This window comes from Podarcis cretensis (assembly GCF_951804945.1).
Source record: "Podarcis cretensis genome assembly, chromosome: 3".
Taxonomy (NCBI): Eukaryota; Metazoa; Chordata; class Lepidosauria; order Squamata; family Lacertidae; genus Podarcis; species Podarcis cretensis.
This window is the reverse complement of record NC_137172.1, coordinates 95,122,485-95,137,932: the sequence shown is the minus strand read 5'-3', so window position 1 is coordinate 95,137,932 and position 15,448 is coordinate 95,122,485.

Here is a 15,448-nt window from a genome sequence, read left to right as displayed (position 1 = left end):
TTCCCCAGAAGTTTACCAAAAGAAGCTGGACTAGACCTACTAAGTTTAATTCGCTCCTAAAGAGTCACGATTCAGAAAAGATTGCCTCTGATTTCTGTATGCATTTTAAATAAATATGTTTTTTGACAAAAAAAGAGAACATCAGATTAACTGTGACAGTGAGCATCCGCAGTTATGTGGGCATCACGTTGCCCTTGGTTCTTAAGTAAACTTGATAATTTCTGGCATATTTTTGTTACATTTTATATCTTTTTCAAGAGAATTGGTGAAGCGCGCGTGCGCGCGCGCACACACACACACAGTTCTCTTGAAATAATAATAATAATAATAATAATAATAATAATAATAATAATAAAATAAAAAATAAAAAAATAAAATAAATTATTTATATCCCGCCCTCCCCAGCCAAAGCCGGGCTCAGGGCAGCTAACAACAGTAAAACAGTACAAAAGTACAGCACAAACAACACTCTAAAATCATTCATTATAAAATTAATTCAAATCAAGCCACTGGCAACCATTGGGCCAGAGCTCCGCGAAGATTTGGGTGTCATCGGCATACTGATGGCAACCCAGCCCAAAACTCCGGACAAGCTGGGCAAGGGAGCGCATAAAGATGTTGAAAAGCATCGGGGAGAGTATCGCACCCTGAGGTACTCCACACACCAAGGAGTGGCGCGATGAAAATTCCCCCCAAGCGCCACCCTCTGTCCCTGACCAGAGAAAAACGAGCGCAGCCATTGAAGGACTGTGCCCTGGATCCCCACATTTGCAAGGTGGTGGTCCAGGAGTTCGTGATCGACCATGTCGAAAGCTGCTGACAGATCTAGAAGAATCAGCAGCCCCGACCCGCCTCGATCCAGCTGTCTACGAAGATCATCTGTTAGGGCAACCAGAGCCGTCTCGGTCCCATGACCAGCACAGAAGCCGGACTGGAATTGATCCAGAGCTGATGTAAAGATGCAAAAAGATGCAAAATGCAGATCCTTTTTAATTGCATAACAGAAATTAAGCAGAATCTATTCAGCTGTCTACTTTTACACACACACAGCAAAAATCCAGAATTCCAAAGCTAATTTTGTTTGAACTCAGAGTTTTACTAGCTTTCCACCCATCTGGATAGAGAACAAGGGGGAAAATACACTCACGGCTACTCTGTGAAATGGATTTCAGTAATCATAAATCCTCTTTACTCTCTCATCATGCAGATGGTGTACAACAGCAGATGCAGAATAATGGAAGTTGCTTCAGTGTTCTCTAGATCATGTCCCAATTTAACAATTTAGGTGTAAAAATCTTCCCAAGAAGCTCTTTTCTTTCTTTTAATTTAGTTAGGGTTTGTTTCAGTTTGGCTGCATTCCTAAGCACATTGACATGGAAATAAGCCCAGGGAGACTTTACTTGTGAGTAAATGTGGCTCAGGCTGAAAATGTAACTTTGCATTTAATTGATACAGGTCCTCTGAGGAGGGAACTAGCTGTGTCAATGAGTGTATGGCTGCTACCAGAACCACCAGCCCCATGTTACTTTCCCCCTTCCTTACCCTATAATGATGCTACATTATGCATTTTCAGAACTACATATAACACCACAAGGTCACCATTTTTATTTTCTTATTAGCAGCTACAGGGCCGTCTTACCCATAGGCACCAGGGGTGCGGGGCACCTGGGCGCTGGGCTCTCAGGGGCGCCAGGCCGAGAGTCCGGGGAAGAGTCTGCCCACCGGTTGGAGCACCGCAGCAGGCTCTTCTGCTGTGGGTGGCTCTGCGCTGTGAGTTCATGGGGTGACTGAGCCAGCAAGACACTGAGGTGGCTGGTTGGCTCTGCCCTCCTGCGTGCCTGGGACTGGGCAACCCGGGGGGCGGGGCGCCGGGTGGATCTTTGCACCCTGGCACCGCATGTGCTTAAGACAACCCTGAGCAGCTTACCTACCTTCATTCTCACATCTATTAGTACAGCTCGAGAAATAGTAGTTTCTGACCATTTGATCGTAGGAAAATAAGGAAGAGTAGACTGAATCAGGCATCCTTTTCTCACAGTGGCCAAACAGATAGCTATGGGAAGCAGGACCTGAGCAGAAGAGCACTCTTCCCTCCTGTGGTTTGCAGCGACTGATATTTGGAAGAATTACTGCCTCCAAACCACACCAGGCATGACTCACTCTTACTCTTTTTTCATTAGCTGTCATGAGGACTTTCAGGCTCTATTTCAAAGGAATAACAACATGGTACTCCTTCTTACTGGGATGCGGGTGGCGCTGTGGGTTAAACCACAGACCCTAGGACTTGCCGATCGGAAGGTTGGCCATTCGAATCCCAACAACGGGGTGAGCGCCCGTTGCTCAGTCCCTGCTCCTGCCAACCTAGCAGTTCGAAAGCACGTCAAAGTGCAAGTAGATAAATAGGTACCGCTCCGGCGGGAAGGTAAATGGCGTTTCTGTGTGCTGCTCTGGTTCACCAGAAGCGGCTTAGTCATGCTGGCCACATGCCGGCTCCCTCGGCCCATAGTGCAAGATGAGTGCCGCAACCCCAGAATTGGTCACGACTGGACCTAATGGTCAGGGGTCCCTTTACTTTACCTTACTCCTTCTTAGGCAATTGTATGGAGAAAAAGATAGAAGCCTCCATGAAACTATGGGGGCAGCTGTCTCCCCTCCGCCGAATGTCTATGGATGTCTTATAGCAGGATTGGAGAACTTACGTCCCTCCAGATGCTGTTGGACTCCCCTAATGATCAGCTGGCATGGCCAATGGCCAGTGATGATGGGGGCTTTAGTCTAGCCACAATTCCCTCACACCTGCCTTGCAGAGAGACTGTACAGAAGATTTCTGTAGGACATGCCACTAAGAGGGAGGCCATCTGTTTCTCTGCATAATTACTGAGGAAGGTGTGCCATGTCATAACATAATGCTACTTTCAGAGGCTTTCTTCTCAAAGTTTTTCACTGAGCAGCATGGCAAGAATTGGGCTTTTTGTGTGCTTCAAACAGCTAGAAATGGTTGTTGTTTACAAAAAAAAAAAAAAAAAAGAGCCATGGAAATTCTTGGACTACCTCATAAGTGCTTTATAATTTCCTTTTCCATTGTAAAAGTAGGCTTGTCCTTTTTGTATTTTGCCTAAGAAATCCGCACAGGCATTTGATGGCATGGATTTGCCTGTCTACTCAAGTGCAAAGGACACAAACACGATTAAGACCATTTTGTTCACACCTCCTCTCACAGAAGTAATGGTTGTTGTTGTTGTTTAGTCGTTTAGTCATGTCCGACTCTTCGTGACCCCATGGACCAGAGCATGCCAGGCACTCCTGTCTTCCAGATGTAATTACAACAGGCAAAAAACATAATTTGAATCCCCCCCTGCCCCAGATTGGTGCACTTTTGGAAAACTGTACTGAGATAATGTATGGTGCAGCATTCTGAAGCCATGATAAATGTGTCTTTTTGAATTGCATACTGAACTGGAGGGAAAACAACATCCTAATTTGGTTGCAGGAGTTTCTTCATAAGGTGTTGGGACAATGTGGGCGATCAATTTCTTTGGCTGTAGATATTAGTTTTTCTTTAAATAGAAGAGACACATCTTGAAGTATTACCTCAAACACACACACACACACATGCTGAAAAGGTATCTTCAACTGATGGCAGTATTGATAGAACAGAATGTCAGAGTGTTCTGAATACAGTAAAGTACCTGCTGAGTATGATTTACAGACTCCTACTGAGAGGGAATAAAGAATACAGCCATGCCTCCCTTCAACCAATTTATAGCCTTCTGCAAAAGCAGTGCATGTGAAACAGCTATGAGTGATGGCAGAATGAGCAAACTCAATGTAAGCTTCCAGCACGGAGATACCCAACAATAGCCCAAAGAAAAAACACACATCCAGAGGGTACCAAAGGAGACGTATCTCTGTCCCGTACAATGTAGGGACAATTCAGTCCATCCATATTGTGTTCTTTTGTGGCACTCAACCGTTTCAAAAGCTGATCAGATACCACGGCAGGAGTAAAATAAATAGGAGTGGATACAGACACAGCTGGAAAATGGATACAGAAAGAAGGAGCAGGAAGTACAGTTCCTGTTTGACCTTTTAGAAAATATGGGTGCAACCCCAACCTCCCAACTTGTGTCTGAAGATGCATGGAAAAGGTACCTTAGGAGATAAGAAAAACAATGGATTTGAATATACAAAATCCAGGTTTGAAGTAGATTTGTTGAGTTCTAAAATTAAAATATTGCCAAAAATGTATAAATTACTTTTAGAATGGCATGTGAAAAATGAGGAAGTTAAATCGGTTATGATACATTGGGCAAAGGATAATATACAATTAGAGGATTGGGGGAAACTTTGGAAAGATGGAATAAATTTTACAGCTTGCAGTTTGCTTAAAGAAAATGTAATGAAAATGATGTAACACCAGTGAAGTTAGCAAAAATGTACAGACTAAATAATCAATGTTGGAAATGTAAAGAAAAAGAGGGTCCCTTCTATCATATGTGGTGCATTTGTAAGAAATTGAAGGCTTTCTGGAAAATGATACTTAATGAACTTTTAAAAATGTTGAAATATACATTTGTAAAGAAACCAGAAGCCTTCCTATTGGGTATTGTAGGTAGAGAAATACATAAGTAAGATAAAACATTGTTTTTGTATGCAACAACTGCAGCAAGAATATTATCTGCCCAAAAATGGAAACAGGAAGAGAGCCCAACAAAAGAAGAGTGGCAGATGAAAATAATGGACTATGCCGAGTTGGTGAAACTAACTGGGAAAATTCAAAACCAGCAGGACCAGACCTTTTTGAAAGACTGGAGTAAATTTACGTTGTATTTGAGAGACAATTGTAAACAACTGACATTGTTAGTAGGGCTACAAGAAGTTTTGTAAGGTTAGAGATATCAATTATTATCAATATGATGTTTAAATGGTGTATTTAAGATTTGGATTTAAGGGTAATAATAATAATAACAAAATGCAATATCAGAGTATAATTAGGAAGACCATTAGTTGAGTAGGAGGGAAGTCTCAGGCCAAGTGGTTTTTATATATTATATGTAAGATGGATGTTTTGTCAATTTTTAAAATAAAATTTAATAAAAAATTATATATATAAAAAGGAAAAGGCATCTTAGGAAGGCATCCCTCTTGGGTGGAAAGTGGGCCATTTGTCTCATGGGCTGTGTTCTTCACACCCAGAAGAAAAACCCCTTGTTGTTTCTTCCTGCTAATTCCTCTGCCTCCAAGAAGGGCCAGGTAGTAGGGAACAGGCACATTATTCCAGAAGACCTCTGGGCCTTTCAGCTGTCCCTGATCTAGTCTTAAAAGATTCAATGTAAGCTTACATATTCAGTGAAGACAAGGTGGCTCTCAACATACAGAAGGTAAAACGATATTCCCATGCAGGCAAGGATAGGGATTGAGATAGTGCCCACCCCTTGGCTTGCACACACTCAGCCATAGTGGAGAATTAGGTGTATGTGTGTATTCTCTGGGGCCCTTATTCACAACCAGAAACACCAACTGTTGTTCATACGTAGACTCCATTCTCACCTCTAGCTGAACATATGGATGCTGGGAGATGGGATTTGGGACACATGGAAATTGAGGATAGGAACTATGGGCATCATGAATTCAATGGATGTATGGATACGAGTCAAGTCAGTCAACCTCTCAATGTGATCAACTGTCCAAGTGCAGGATCCATTTCTGTTCAGAAGCTGAATACAGTTCAGCTGAATACAATACAGTGGTACCTTGGGTTAAGAACTTAATTCGTTCCGGAGGTCCGTACTTAACCTGAAACAGTTCTTAACCTGAAGCACCACCTTAGCTAATGGGGCCTCCTGCTGCTGCCATGCCGCCGGAACACGATTTCTGTTCTCATCCTGAAGCAAAGTTCTTAACCTGAAGCACTATTTCTGGGTTAGCGGAGTCTGTAACCTGAAGCGTATGTAACCTGAAGTGTCTGTAACCCGAGGTACCACTGTACTGTGAGTCAAGATGACCATCAAAGTCGCAACGTTCTTACTGATCTAATATTTGGGAGATGGTGTTTCTTTTTAAAAGTATTTAATTTGAAGTCAAAAAGTTCTGACTGTTTTGACAAATATTCTTAACTTACTTTCCTCTACTCTCAGGCATTTGATCATTCATTTTATATCCTGCTATTTGATGGTTCTTGTTATGTTGCTCTTTTTAAGGGTGATCATGCTAATATACCCAGGGAATGAGAGAACTAATTGTTGGAAGGGGTGGATTATTACTTTATATATATTTTTATTATGGTCTAGTGATGGAATTGTTATATTTTACTTCCTTGCATTGCCCCTTTAAGACCTTAAGGAGACATAAGAAAATGATTAAATAAAGAAGTAATGGTGTTGATATTGGTGATACTATCATCATCCACCAGTGGAAGTTTAACATGTGGAAATTTAGCAAAAGGTCATTGAAGATATATTTAATAATATCAAGGCAGGGACAAATGGTGGTATTGCTGTGATAATAAATCTATATCGTTTTAGTTAGGAAATGAGAAGCATGTCTGAAAATTCTGTAGGATATGAGTCATGCTTGGCACCCAACCCGCCTAGCCCTCTGATATTACTAAGAGATCTTAGAGACATCTGATGGAATTATGTGTCATTTTCAGGACTAAAATTAGTCAATGTTCAAGATGCCCTAATGGAGTCCCAGTGAATTTCACCACTGATGGAGAATTCAGAACTATGAAATCTGTCAAGATATGCCCAAATGGATTGTAATAATAGTTCTACAGTACTTTTCATCTATATTGCATAACTTCAAATGCTTTAGAGAGACAAATGAAGGCTTCCTGCATGAGACATTTGGTGATGGAGATATCAACACACACACACACACACACACACACACACACACACACACAAACCATCTCAATGGCGGTAGGCAGACTCAGGAAGTCGGGTACTATGTCCACTTGCACTTAAGTGGACAAGATCGTGAAGTTGTGCCAAAAACTAATGTGGTGCTTAATCATAGATGCTTTCATGCTAAAGTTGGAGGCAAGTTCATAGATCAGGAGATAATGGGATATATGACACTGATTAGGATAAAAGAAAAATCGATAAGGGGAGACGTGCACTCACACTTGGCTTCAGCAAATCAACTCCATCAATGACAGGTTATATTTTGTGCTGTTCTGGCATTGCAGCTCCAGCCATTCCAAAGTTAGCCTTCATATTGGTTTAATCCAAAAGGTTGCCTTTATAGAATTAGAAGCGGTATTTTCTTCCTTATGCTTGACAAAGGGCGTATACTCAACAGGGAGCCTCATCAAAGCCCTCTTAATATGGTGTACATTGATTTATTTTGAATACTTATATGCTGCAGTAAAAGAAGGCCATGGTTAAAAAACATTCTTAACCACCTTAATTCTTAATGATACCACAGATTCATCAGTGCACTCCTCATTGGATTTTGCATGTATGGTTGGACTGTTCATTTGAGAACTCTCAATGAAATAGGCTATTGGAGGTGGTGGAGGAACAGTGATGGGGAAAATGTCCCCTCTTATTGCTCTTTTTGCCTAATGAGACCTGCACAGGCTGCAGCATCTGAGTCCACCACCTCAAAGTGTATTACAGAGTACCAGGCCTGGGCCACTTAGCATTCAAAGGAGGTAGGAGTTTCTCCTCACCTGGGCAGAAGGCATCATTATATGTTAGGATGCAAGATATCATACATTTACATCATGGATGAAGAACATGTGGCACTCCAGATGTTGCTGGATCACAATTCTCAACAGCCTCATTCAGCATGGCCAGGGAAAGTGATTGGAGTTGCAGTCTATCAACATCTGGAAAGCCACAGGTTCCCCACCCCTGTTTAAACAGTAAGACAGGGGAACAGTTAAAACACACTAGAGCATCTTCCTGCAAAAGGTTCTGCTACAGTTTAATCTCTTCGCTCCTTCTTTTGGATGCCTATCAGCCACATTTACATTTTCTTTCTCTTTTAAAATGGAAAGCTAAAAAATTCGGAGGAGCACACCTACCTTCCCCCCAACATACAAACTTCAGAAAATGAGCATTTGTTTACGTATGGGTTGCCACAGGGGACAATAGCTGCTTTGCAGAGAGTACTGGGTAAGTCGTTGTTGAGGATAAATGTCTTGTCTTCAAAGGTGAGGGTCTCTTTAGGCATACACTTGACCCAATTCTAACCTATTTTTTGCTTCGATTTCAGCTCTTCAGGCAACTGCATTGATGGGATATGATGGACATGTTACCTAATTGTGACCCAGGTATATGAACCACAAGCTCAGAATACTTACTGTGAACCAAGTTCAGATCCAGATTTGGGGGGGCCCTGGGCAGACTCCCCTGAGTAGGTTTCCTGCCAAAGATGCAGAGTTCCCCACCAACCTGGTCCATTTGTGCACCAAAATGGTGGTGCAGCCATGACCAACCTCTCCCTTCAGAAGCATCAGTGTTATAATGTAGTGCTGTAATTTTTTATTATTATTATTTTGCCATCCTCATCACAGAAGTGTCTGTGGAGGGGATATATTGATTGAAAACGTCTAGCCAACCATATCGGTAGCTGGGTCCCTCCTGAGGATATTCGGCGAGCCAACATGACAGTGATGTGGGATTGAAGCATGGAATGATCATTCTGTGATATTATGGCAGTGGACAAAGCTGTAATGTAACTTTTGAACAAAAAAAAGAAAGAAAAGAAAAAGAAAAAGTTATCTCAAATGCTGTCCCGTGCTATCTCACACAACCCTGTGGGAGATAAAATATGGCTGTTACTGGGCACTGGTCCACTCAGCCATTTGGAACCCAGAACATTACATTGCTGCTGGGTAAGCCCAGTTTAAGGTATATTGCTTTAGGGTGAATAGCTCAAAATTATTTGGTATACAGTGGAACCTTGGGTTGCGAACATGATCCTTGCGGGAGGCACGTTCGCAACCAGCACCGTTCGCAACCCGCAGTGCCGCGTCTGCGCACACGTGGGTCATGATTCGATGGTTCTGCACATGTACAAAGTGTGATTTAGTGCTTTTGTGCATGCGCGAGCGCTGAAACCCGGAAGTAACCCATTCCGGTACTTCTGGGTTCTGCGCGGTTCGCAACCCGAAGTCGTGTAACCTGAAGCGTCTATAACCCGAGGTACCACTGTATGTCCACATCTTTTTTCTTTTTAAAAAAGTGTGTATGAGTGATTTGTAGTGGAGACACACACACACACAAAATAAGGGATAAATCTAGTTCCACATCTCTGCACATGAAGATCCCATTGTGACATGTAAGAAGCAAATTGGCACAGCATCACAGTCTCTGGGACTTTTTGCAAAATTACTGTAAGCCTTGGCCTCTCTGGATTTTTGAACTCTTTAAGCTACTTCTTGGGCTCTTTCAAATGATTGGGAACACTTACAAAACGCCAGAGTTGCTGTCTTCTTTGAATGCAATCCTTCCCCTTCAAAACTATCAGTTCTACTGTTTTAAAAATAGAAATGGGCTTGATCCTGAACAAATAAGGAACAAAAAAGTGGCCACAGATGATAATATAGCACAGAACTGAGAGAAAGTGAGATGTGGCGAGAGACGAGCAACTGGAAGACTAGATGGGTTTCAGAAGGATGGGGGAGATGGGGGGGGGGAGAGAGAGAGAGAGAGAGAATAATGAGGGCAAAACCAGAAATGCCAGCTTTTTCTTATAAACAATTACCTTAGTACTTTCCTTTATTTCCAGTATACATAATGCACTCTGCCAGGGCCATCTTAAGCATATACGGCGCCATGGTGCAAAGCTCCCTCCAGCCCCCCCCCGTTTCCCAGAGTTTATTAGGGAGGACGGTGCTGCAGGTGGGGCTGGAGGAGGTGGGTAGCAGCTGGAGGGCAGCTCCTCCGGTGGGGAAGAGGCAAAGGCTAGACATGGTGCCTCCTGGCTCAGCTGGCCGCTTCGTGCCATGGTGGCCACAGCAGAAGGAGGCTCCGGGTGCGGTGCTGCTTCGGCGCGACATGGCAGAGCCAGGCAAGGGCAGCCAGCTGACGCCGGGAGGTGCCGCGTCCAGCCTTCACCTCTTCCCTGGCGCCCTCCAGAACTTGGCGCCCTGGCGCCCCACACCACTAGCCTCTATGGGTAAGACGCCCCTGCACACTGCAGCTCTGTACTGTACAACTCTTTTGTTTTGCTTCATGGAAGTTCCCATAGCATGCTTCCAGCAGCATACATACAGACACATATAGAGTTATTTCCCCTTTCAGTGTACAATTAAACAATTATGCTTAACAATAGCTCCATGTTATATTTGCATGCAGAAGAACCCCTAAGTTCAATCTCTTGCCATCTTTGCTAGGGGTGGAAAATGTTGACTGAAGAACTGCTGCCCATCAGTGTAGTGTCGACAATACTGAACTGGACGGACCAACAGACTGGCTCGCTTCCTATGTTCCAGTCTCGGAGAAAGTGAAGGCCAATGTTTCTCCATATCCAGGTTATTCATGGCGGATATTTTATTTACAAATCAGATGTGTTCATGTTAGGTTCTATTTAGGAGTTGTCTTGCTTCACTTGCGAGACCTTATTTTTCTCCTCCTAATATTGGATATATAAAACAGACCATTTTCTGACGAGTCTTAAGGAGCTGCCGTATAAACATGCTGTCACATTGATTTTATGTAGCAGTGTTGCTGTTACTAAGTGCCTGACAGCTCTGACAACTCGATCGATAAGTGATTCTTTTCATGCAGACCTGCAGGTGCCTTTTGTGTCCCCCCCCCTACCCTCTGGAAATGACAATCAGACTCATTAAAGACAACACAAAACATTACCAATGACATGTTTCATGTCAGATAGATACAGATGGGCCCTATTATGATTTTATCGGGAGTAACTGATTTAATCAGCTTTGCCAGGACTTAGCCTATTGTTAATAATGCAATTTAAACCCCGTTCTCCCCTGATCTTGCAGCAGCCTATCTCAAATTTAAACGGTTAGAAGTGATGCAGATAAGCTCTTAGCGCCAATCATATTAGCAACTGAAAGAAAATGGCTGAATCGGCCCTGCCTGTTTGACATTCATTGTGAGGGATTATCCCATTCAGTTCCAGAATCCCCTCCTTGAATGGCCAACGAGGAACAGGAAATGGCTTTCCAGAGCTGTTATGACAGATTTAGGCCCCTTAATTTGGTCCGCTTATTTCAGCACACACAACCAAATTCGAGCATGCTGCATTTTCAAAGCGGGTTGAAACTGAATACAAATTTTACGGAACTTCATTCGTGTGTGGAATTTCCTTATTTTCATGCCCCAGCGCTTCTGTTTTGGGATGATTCGGTAATGAAATCCGTGAGAGGGATTAATTTCTTAAGGCCATCTTTGTCTACCTGGTGTTCACCCATCTAGTACAAACATCTGGAGGGTGGTAGGCTGAGGAAGGCCTGTTGAATGAGTAGCCTTTTATTTTCCAAATCTCAGTTTTGATGAAATGGCAAAGGAGGGCTTGCCTTAGGTGAAGATTCATAGGACTGCCCTTCCCCTCCCATTCAAAATACAACACAGAACACCACAGAATATTCAGAGCATTGGCATCCAATAAGTTAATTAAATTACAATGTGCTTCAAAGCAGGGAAGGAGAGCAAGCAAAGTATATTGTACTAAAGCATGGGTGAAGTAGATCATTCCAGATAAGTCATAGTTAATCTACAAAACTCAGTAGCTGGGTGTCCTGCACACAAAATGGAGGTGCAGACTGGTTTGTTCATGTGTCTGTGAGTAATTTGTTGGACAGGCAGTGCATTCAAGCCAAAGATTCTTCACATCAATCTATATACACCTTATATTGTGAGGGGGAAAGATTGTGTAATTCAGATAACTATACATATCTGCTTCCTTACTAGGTAAGGTAAAAAGTTAAAGGACCCCTGGACAGTTAAGTCCAGTCAAAGGTGACTATGGGGTGTGATGCTCATTTCGCTTCAGGCCAAGGGAACTGGTGTTTGTTCACAGGCAGCTTTCTGGTTCATGTGGCCAGCATGACTAAACCCTTTTGGTGCAACGGAACACCATGACAGAAACCAGAGTGCACAGAAATGCCATTTTACCTTCCCACTGCAGCAGTACCTATTTATCTACTTGCACTGGTGTGCTTTCGAACTGCTAGGTTGGCAGGACTTTGGACAGAGCAACGGGAGCTCACCCCATCATGTGGACTGCCGACCTTCCGATTGGCAAGCCCAAGAGGCTCAGTGATTTAGACCACAGCATCACCTGCATCCCTTACATTCCTGCTCCCTTACCACCACTCCAGCCACTGAGTATGCCAACATGGCCTTAAGCACATTAGCCAAGCTCTGATCAACAGCAGATAGCAACACAACCACCAGGATAACTCACTAATGGGATGTAGAAAATGTCTCTTCGACATTCCAACTATGGTTGAGTCCCGAGAATGCCACCAATGCAATCTGTGGAGCATATCTCAAACAGATTTTCGAAGACCACATTCTACACATCTGCATGGCAGCTCCAGAGGAAAAGGAGAGAAACATCATAATTCAGGGAGTCCCTCCAGATTTATGCAGATCACAAGTAAGGCATCAAAGTAAAAATGCACTCTTGCTCGTACTCCAGAGAGACTAAGAACAGAAGAAGAGCCTTTGGATCAGGTCCATTGTTCATCTAGTCCAGCATCCTGTTCTCACAGTGGCCACCCAGATAGCAGATAATAGAATTTTAAAGTTGGAAGGGACCACAAGGGTCATCGATTACAACCCCCTGCAATGCAGAAACCTTTTGCCCGATGTGGGGCTCAAACTCATGACCCTGAAATCAAGAGTCTCATGTTCTACCAACTGAGCTAGTATCAGATACCTGTGGGAAACCCTCAAACTGAACCCCAGCACAAGAGCACTCTTGCTTCCTGTGGTTTCCAGAAACTGGTATTCAGAAGCAAACTCTTTTAAACCTAAGTTAGTCTAACCATGTGCTTTGTGAAGAAGTACTTTCTTTTGTCTGTCTTGAATATTTGAACGTTCAGCTTCATTGGCTATCCAAGAATAATCTGTGGACATCATTGGATTTGTTGCCCTGACTTTGGATATTGGAAGCTTCAGCAATGGAGGCCTCAGGGAGAGGACAGCCTCAGAAGTGCTGGTGGGTCCATGTATGGCTCTGCAGATCGAACTTTGGTTCCCAGCCAATATACAGTGGTACCTTGGAATATAAACGCTTCGGGTTACAAACACTTCGGGTTACAAACTCCGCTAACCCGCAAGTAGTACCTCGGGTTGAGAACTTTGCTTCAGGATAACAGAAATCGTGTGCTGGTGGCGCAGTGGCAGCGGGAGGCCCCGTTAGCAAATGCACGCCTCAGGTTAAGAACGGTTTTGGGTTAAGAACGGACCTCCGGAATGAATTAAGTTTGTAACCCGAGGTACCACTGTATTCCAAATGAGGCCTCAAAAAGGCCTTGTACCATGTTTCCTTATTGAGATGTTAGACCGCAGCTCCCACCATCCCTGAGCCACTGGCCAGGCTGTCGGGAGCTGATGGGAGTTCAACGACGATGGGAAAGTTACAGGTTCCCTAACTCTGCCTTACCGGAAGCACTGTAGCCAGAATATCCCCCCACTTCGTTTGCAGCTGCATCACATGGGGGTCTCCCTTCAAATGGGGCAGCTGAAAAGTAGGGTATGAAATTTTAAAGTAAAAGTAAATAAATATTAAGAACACAGTGTTCACTCTTACAGGTCTCCCTCAAGGTGTATCACTGTATCCAGGATTGGCCTAAGACATTTTGGTATCTAAGGTGAGCAATAAAATGGTACCTCCCTCCCCAACCAGGAAAGAAAGGGGGAGTACAGGTCTACATCAGGAACAAGGGATGATGGGATAAAAATCTACACCAGGATCAGCTGCCCCTATGGATCCTGCCATCTGAAACGGCCCCCTCACATTGCCTTATGGGTGGGCTGGCTCTGACTGTATCCACAAAGAGATAGCCATCTTAAAACTCTAACATTATATGGAGCAATCGGAATGGCATTGCTTCATTAAATGTGTCATTTCAGCTGGCAGTACTGTGATTAGTTTAAGAAGGTGAAGTTCTTTCCCCCTGCCCCAGCCACCAATTTGAAATACTTTTCTCTCCCTAACAATATCAGTAATGCACTTGCACAATTTTGATTACCGTGTTATTTTCCATGGCACAATGAAAATTGTAATAATGGTTTCCATTTCCTCTAGAAATTCTGCAAAGTCGATGCCTTAACACCATTAATAATGTTGGAAGATTCATGCTTATTAAAGCCAAACAAAACCACCTGGTTTTGATAGCTTCCTAATCCTCCTTAAAATAAGAGCTACTGTAGACTTTCTCTTTTTCTTTTCCACAGCAAAGCTCTGCAATTATGGATTCACTCAGGCTTTGTTTTTCTTTCTTTCTTTTTCTTTTTTCTTTTGCCAGCATGCTCTGTGCATCTTCTGTGTGCAAACTCCTACAGCTGTCAGCTTTAGGCTGACTGTGAAAAACATGCCTCTCTCAATGTTTCAGATACTTCCCCCCTCCCTCCCGTTTGATAGTTCATGTGACAAGTTATCCAGACGGTGCCAAATTACAGAGCTCAAATCGCAGATGGGTATGATTTGTACCAGATAGGCCAGGATAATCTGCTCTAGACAGAGGACTTCTATAAGTGGAAACACAGTTGTGAAACACCTGCCCAAACTGCTCAGCTTCAGTTTGCTTGGAATTTTTTATTTTTATTTTTTAGTCACTGTGTTGTCAATTGGAACCTCCAATTGCTGAATGCAGGCTCCATGCAGTTGCTGGCACATAACAGGCTTATCAAACCGGATTCTGTACAGCTCTCTGGCGGGGATCTTATACAGCTCTCTGCAGCATGGTCAAGAATGGATAGACCTCATGGGGCAGAGATGCAGAGACAGCTTCCTGGCACTGCCATTTCCTGGATGTACAAAATGGAACAACATAAGAATATAAAGAGAGCCAGTGGCTGATCTAGTCCAGTTCTCACAGTGGCCAACCAGATGTCTATGGGAAGCCCACAAGCATGACATGAGCACAACAGCTCTCTCTCCTCCTCTGGTTTTCAACAACTGTTATTCAGAAGAATGCTGCCTCCCACAATGAAGGGAGAACATAGCCATCAGGGTTAGTAGCCACTGGTAGCCTTATCCTCCAAGAATGTCTCTAATCCACTTTTAAAGCCATCCAAGTTGGTGGACAGTCAGGGTGCCATTTTGTCCCTTCACTTCAGGCAGCAACATTTGTGGTGTAGTGGTTAAGAGCGGTAGACTCGTAATCTGGTGAACCAGGTTTGTGTCTCTGCTCCTCCACATGCAGCTGCTGGGTGACCTTGGGCCAGTCACACTTCTGTGAAGTCTCTCAGCCCCACTCTCCTCACAGAGTGTTTGTTGTGGGGGAGGA